General features: G+C 38.4%; 1 non-coding gene across 1 annotated transcript; it reads right to left on the bottom strand.

The window, feature by feature from the left end:
• Positions 1–1,821: 1,821 nt before the first annotated feature.
• LOC135267874 (small subunit ribosomal RNA) lies at positions 1,822–3,755 on the bottom strand. The gene has a single exon (XR_010336241.1). It is a non-coding gene; the product is annotated as a small subunit ribosomal RNA (ribosomal RNA).
• Positions 3,756–7,290: the final 3,535 nt, after the last annotated feature.

The raw sequence follows: 7,290 nt of genomic DNA, 5'->3' as shown, positions 1-7,290 counted from the left end.
TAATAACCCGATGATATTAACGTTTTATAAATACGTATATATATCTATTAGGTTTTTTTTCTCTATCAACTTTGTCTATAAAACTCTGCTCCTTTTGCGATAAGCATTATTTATATTTATTAAATAGAAAAATATGTCGAAAAACCAGACGTTTTCTTCAAACAAACGCCACAGCTACAAACTTAATCACAACAATATTTACCAAACAATACAATTGTAGGGTGTTTTTGTGTGATACGTCGTTTGGTGGGCATTCTAAAGAACGTCCGTCGACATAAAAACGAATCAAAAGAAAAGCACAGGCAGTGCAAAACGTTCCTTCGTCAGTCGGGGCGTATATCATTTAAAACCCACAGAATCTAAAAAAGTTAATAAACTTTTTTATTTAGATTCCTACGGTTCGTCGCGTCGTTAAAGTAAATTATTACTTCGACGCATGCGGAACCCAGGTACCCGAAAACCGTAAGCCTAAGCGTTTTTTTCCAAACATCACTCAACTATCGATAAAGTAAATTGATTTTATGTATTTATAAATGTGCGTTTGTATGTATAGTAGTATAGTAGTAGTATATTTTGTTATTGGTTGTTTTCGAGCTTTTTATTGTTATAAAACGTTTTTGTAGTCTTGTACATAAAGTACAGACGAATAGACAGCCCCTTTTATTTATTAATAAACTCAACCATTTACAAATAAATTACAACTACAACATCTCTTTTACACATTAATTATACACCATCTTTATTTTCTTTTTCCGAAGCGAATACGATGAAGAAAATACGCAAAGACTGGCTTACAAAACCGTAAGCCTAAGCGTTTATTTTTCAAACATCACTCACCATCGGTAAAGTAAAATGATGGTATGTATAAATGTGTATTTGTATGTACAGTAGCGTAATAATTTTGTTGTTGGTTGTTTCGAGTTTATTTATTATTATGGTTTGTATGTATAAAGTTTTAGTCTTGTACATAAAGTACAGACGAATAGACAGCCCCTTTTATTTATTAATAAACTCCAACCATTTACAAATTAAATTACAACTACAACATCTCTTTTACACATTAATTATACACCATCTTTATTTTCTTTTTTCCGAAGCGAATACGATGAAGAAAATACGCAAAGACTGGCTTACAAAACCGTAAGCCTAAGCGTTTATTTTTCAAACATCACTCACCCATCGGTTAAGTAAAATGATGGTATGTATAAATGTGTATTTGTATGTACAGTAGCGTATTAATTTTGTTGTTGGTTGTTTCGAGTTTATTTATTATTATGGTTTGTATGTTATAAGTTTTAGTCGTGTACATAAAGTACGATCGTATTGGCAGACACCATTATTATTCATTCATTCAATCTTGTTTGTTATTATAAATAACTCCAACCATATACAAATACTACAACAACAACAACAACATCTCTTGCACATTAATTATACACCACCACTGTGTATTAGTACTTTTTTTCGAAGCGAATACGATGATGGAAATACGCTAAGACCGGCACTGCGAAAGCAAATAATAAAACGTTAGCACATAACCATCTTTCGACAATATTGATTCGTGTTAATGTTCGAAAAAATTCTTTGAAAACGTCGTTTACGGCACGTTTACAATCGATTTATAAAATAAATCGAAAAACGTAACAACAGATCCGCTTAATGCAAGACGACCCGTTGTTGCTTTTCCGTTCGACGCATAATAAAGAATTTTGTATGAGAATTGATCATCATACGAATAGTGTATGTATGTGTGTTTTTTGTTGATCAGCACAGACAAAATGTGTGTGTATGTGTGACAACTAAACAACAACATTTACACGTTAATGATCCTTCCGCAGGTTCACCTACGGAAAACCTTGTTTACGACTTTTACTTCCTCTAAATGATCAAGTTTGGTCATCTTCCCAGCAACATCGGCAACGTCGAAACGCCACCGCGCACCGGTCCGAAGACCTCACTAAATCATTCAATCGGTAGTAGCGACGGGCGGGTGTGTACAAAGGGCAGGGACGTAATCAACGCGAGCTTATGACTCGCGCTTACTGGGAATTCCTCGTTCATGGGGGAACAATTGCAAGCCCCAATCCCTAGCACGAAGGAGGTTCAGGCGGTTACCCGGACCGCTCGGTCAGGGAGGACACGCTGATTCCTTCAGTGTAGCGCGCGTGCGGCCCAGAACATCTAAGGCATCACAGACCTGTTATTGCTCAATCTCGTGCGGCTAGAAGCCGCCTGTCCCTCTAAGAAGAATTGTTTGTACGCCGACAGTAAAAACCGCACATAGAGACGGGCGAACCCGGCTCCAGCCGGGCATTTGGGATGTCGAAATACGCCTATTTAGCAGGCTAGAGTCTCGTTCGTTATCGGAATTAACCAGACAAATCGCTCCACCAACTAAGAACGGCCATGCACCACCCACCCACCGAATCAAGAAAGAGCTCTCAATCTGTCAATCCTTCCGGTGTCCGGGCCTGGTGAGGTTTCCCGTGTTGAGTCAAATTAAGCCGCAGGCTCCACTCCTGGTGGGTGCCCTTCCGTCAATTCCTTTAAGTTTCAGCTTTGCAACCATACTTCCCCCGGAACCCAAAAAGCTTTGGTTTCCCGGAAGCTGCCCGCCGATGTACATCGGAGGAACGTCGGCGGATCGCTAGCTGGCATCGTTTATGGTTAGAACTAGGGCGGTATCTGATCGCCTTCGAACCTCTAACTTTCGTTCTTGATCAATGAAAGCGTTTTTGGCAAATGCTTTCGCTTCTGTCCGTCTTGCGACGATCCAAGAATTTCACCTCTAACGTCGCAATACGAATGCCCCCATCCGTTCCTATTAATCATTACCTCGGGGTTCCGAAAACCCAACAAAATAGAACCGAGGTCTATTCCATTATTCCATGCACACAGTATTCAGGCGAAGTTTTAGCCTGCTTTAAGCACTCTAATTTGTTCAAAGTAAACGTGCCGGCCCACCTCGACACTCAATGAAGAGCACCGCGGCGGGATTGAGTTGGGGCCGCCCTCTCGAGCTAAGCCCACGCGGCAGGACGTCCCGCGAAACGCCAGTTAACACCGCGAACGATGAACCGGCGGCGCGGGACACAAATTCGACTACGAGCTTTTTAACCGCAACAACTTTAATATACGCTATTGGAGCTGGAATTACCGCGGCTGCTGGGCACCAGACTTGCCCTCCAATTGATCCTCGTTAAAGGGTTTAGAGTGTACTCATTCCGATTACGGGGCCTCGGATGAGTCCCGTATCGTTATTTTTCGTCACTACCTCCCCGTGCCGGGAGTGGGTAATTTGCGCGCCTGCTGCCTTCCTTGGATGTGGTAGCCGTTTCTCAGGCTCCCTCTCCGGAATCGAACCCTGATTCCCCGTTACCCGTTACAACCATGGTAGGCGCAGAACCTACCATCGACAGTTGATAAGGCAGACATTGAAAGATGCGTCGCCGGTGCGAGACCGTGCGATCAGCGTAAAGTTATTCAGATTCACCAAGTTGTACGATGACGGCGAAACCGCCACCGATTGGTTTTGATCTAATAAAAGCGCTCCTTCCGTCTCCGGTCGGAGCTCTGTTTGCATGTATTAGCTCTAGAATTACCACAGTTATCCAAGTAAATGTGGGTTACGATCTAAGGAACCATAACTGATTTAATGAGCCTTTCGCGGTTTCACCTTAATTTGGCTTGTACTGAGACATGCATGGCTTAATCTTTGAGACAAGCATATGACTACTGGCAGGATCAACCAGGGAACTGTGTTTTTGTGTTTTTTGAGACAGACGAGAGAATAAAATACTCATCATCATCGTTTATAAAGATGAAGAATATGCGCGTTTGTGCGAAACAATCTAACATATAAGAAAGTAACGCCACGCTGTTTCTTCTTTTCTTCGTACGATATAGAGATAAATGTATCGTCATCATCGTCGTCGTAGTCGTTAAACACCACAAACACATATATCGGTCAATAAAGGCATAATAATAATATTTATAATATTATTTTTTACCTTTGCCGATTTAAAAGTTCAAACATTCTCTTCACTCTTCGCAAGATTGAATGCGACGTGAATTTATGAAATTCTTTCGAATCCATAAACGTTACGAATATTATATAAATATTCTCGCTCGATATTAGAGAGTTGACGCATTTATTATTTTTGTTTGTTTAAATCACAAACATTTGTTAGTTCAACAAAGTTTGATTGCATAAGGACCGCCAACGTAAGAGAATACGTTTTGCCGCATCCGCAATCTCGCTGTGGGGAACTGGGCGAGCCACAAAATCACAAAATAAAGCAATCTCGCAAGCAAAGCCCTATTCGAATTCGATAGCGGAAATGTGCGATAAACGTCGATAAATTGGAAGCAAATGCAGAACGTATACATAATCGGTCGTTTTGTCGTCGTCATTTATGATAAACTTCGACTAAACCGTTACACCGTTCATATCGCCTCACTCAACGCATCGACACACACCACTACCATATGTATACCAGCGCGACACCGATCGAGGCAGCCGCTCGGTATTGGATGTGCGCACCGCTCCACTGACATAGCTCCACAGGCCGACGTCTACCGAAGCGCACAGCTCTATAACTATAAGGCATACACACAAAAGGGAGGAAAATATTTTAAATATTGATAATATTAAAAAGTCATATTTTATATTTAAACCATTATAAATTTAATTATAAAAACGTTTGTTTTAAAAAAAATAATTAATTAATAAAAACAAAATTATTTTAAGCGCCGTACTTCGTAAACGTCGTACTTCGTTCGTCGTATGTGCAAAGTCAAATGAATGCTGTAGTTAGTCGCAGTTGGAACGTCTGAATGTCGTACAACGTAACAATAATTTTGAGTGCCCTAATGTGTAGACGTCGTACTTCGCGAACGTCGCACTTCGTAAACGACGTACTTCGTGAACGTCGCACTTCGTAAACGACGTACTTCGTGAACGTCGCACTTCGTAAACGACGTACTTCGTAAACGTCGCACTTCGTAAACGACGTACTTCGTGAACGTCGTACTTCGTAAAGGTTATGCAATATTAATACACATTTGCTGTATTGCAAGTTGCATTTTAATAAATATTATGCATTTTTATGTTTTAATTTAATATCTAGGCCAAAATACTATGTTTATTTAATTGTTAAATGTGTACGTTTATTTATAGATACGTAATTTACATAAAAATTTGTTTTTTTTTTTATTATATGCAAACTACAAATAAAACATTTAATATTTTTAAACGTCGTACTTCGTGTAAGTTATGCAATATTGATACAAATTTAGTGTATTGCGGGTCGCAATAATATTAATTTATATTTGAACGTAGTACTTCGTGAAGGTTATGCAACATCAGTACACATTAAGTGTATTGCAGGTTGCATTATTATTAATTTATGTTTTCTCACTTTTTACCTTCATATAAAAAAAAAATTTAATATTTTTGGACGTCGTACTTCGTAACAGTTATGCAATATTGATGCACATCTGTTGTGCTGCGGGTTGCATTTTATAAATTTAATGTATTCTTATGATTTACTTTAATGTCTAGGCAAAAAAACACTTTTGATTAGTTGCTGAATGTTTACATTTATTTACAGATACGTAATTTGCAAAAAAATTTGCTGTTTTTTTATTATATACAACACAAATAAAATTCTTTAATATTCTTGAACGTCGTACTTCGTGTAGGTTATGCAATATTGATACAAATTTAGTGTATTGCGGGTCACAATAATATTAATTTATATTTAAACGTAGTACTTCGTGAAGGTTATGCAAGATCAGTACATATTAAGTGTATTGCAGGTTGCATTATTATTAATTTATGTTTTCTCACTTTTAACCTCAATATAAAAAAAAATTAATATTTTTGGACGTCGTACTTCGTAAAGGTTATGCAATATTAATGCACATCTAGTGTGCTGCGGGTTGCATTTTATAAATTTAATGTATTTTTATGTTTTACTTTAATATCTAGGCAAAAAAAACAATTTTGATTAGTTGCTAAATGTTTACATTTATTTACAGATACGTAATTTGCAAAAAAATTTGCTGTTTTTTCATTATATACAACACAAATAAAATTATTATATTATTTATTGTTTACGTTTTACTTCATCACTTTGTGAACGTCGTACTTCGTTTGTACTATGAACGCTGCATTTCGTCGCAGTCGGCAGCACGTGCGAATAAACGTCGTACAAGAAAATCACGATTTTGAGTGCCGTACTTTGCAAACGTCGTACTTCGTCTATACTATGTACAAAGTCAAGTGAACGCTAAACCTCGTCGCAGTCGACAGCGCGTGCAAATAAACGTCGTACAAGAAAATCACGATTTTGAGTGCCGTACTTCGCAAACGTCGTACTTCGTCTGTACTATGTACAAAGTCAATTGAACGCTGTACTCCGTCGCAGTCGGCAGGACGTGCAAATAAACGTCGTACATGAAAATCACGATTTTGAGTGCCGTACTTCGCAAACGTCGTACTTCGTCTGTACTATGTACAAAGTCAATTGAACGCTGTACTCCGTCGCAGTCGGCAGGACGTGCAAATAAACGTCGTACATGAAAATCACGATTTTGAGTGCCGTACTTCGCAAACGTCGTACTTCGTCTGTACTATGTACAAAGTCAAATGAACGCTGCATTTCGTCGCAGTCAGAAACAAAGCAAACGTCGTGCAATGAAACAATAATTTTGAGTGCTGCATTTGTGAGCGCCGTACTTCGTTTGTTACTTTATGGTCACATGAACGTCGTATTTCATCACACAGAGCACCATACTTAATGCACTTAAATGAACGTTGTACTTCGTACAAGTTAGGCAATATTAATACACATTTGGTGTATTGCGGGTTGCATTATTAATTTACAAAAATAGCTATGATTTTATATACAACTTAAAATAATTCATAATATTTAAACGTCGTACTTCGTAACAGTAATACAATATTTAAACAAATGTAGTACTTCTTGAATATAGGCAATTTTCATACACGTTTACTGTGAAACCAGTTGCGTTACAATTAAAGTATACGTAGTACTTCGTGGTTTTAGGCAACTTTAGCGCGCGTTTTGTGTAATGTTGGTTGCATACCTTTAAACAAAATGATTGTGTCAAGACTATTTTACCACATGAGCAATCGTGACTTTATTATATGCAGTAGTTATTAAGCAGTGAATGGTGCAAGGCGAGCGCTATGTGCTAGGCGAGAGCTATGTGCTAGGCGAGAGCTATGTGCTAGGCGAGAGCTATGTGCTAGGCGAGAGCTAT

Source organism: Tribolium castaneum, unplaced genomic scaffold, assembly GCF_031307605.1.
Source record: "Tribolium castaneum strain GA2 unplaced genomic scaffold, icTriCast1.1 ptg000111l, whole genome shotgun sequence".
In the NCBI taxonomy this organism is placed as follows: Eukaryota; Metazoa; Arthropoda; class Insecta; order Coleoptera; family Tenebrionidae; genus Tribolium; species Tribolium castaneum.
This window is presented reverse-complemented; position numbering and strand designations above follow the sequence as displayed.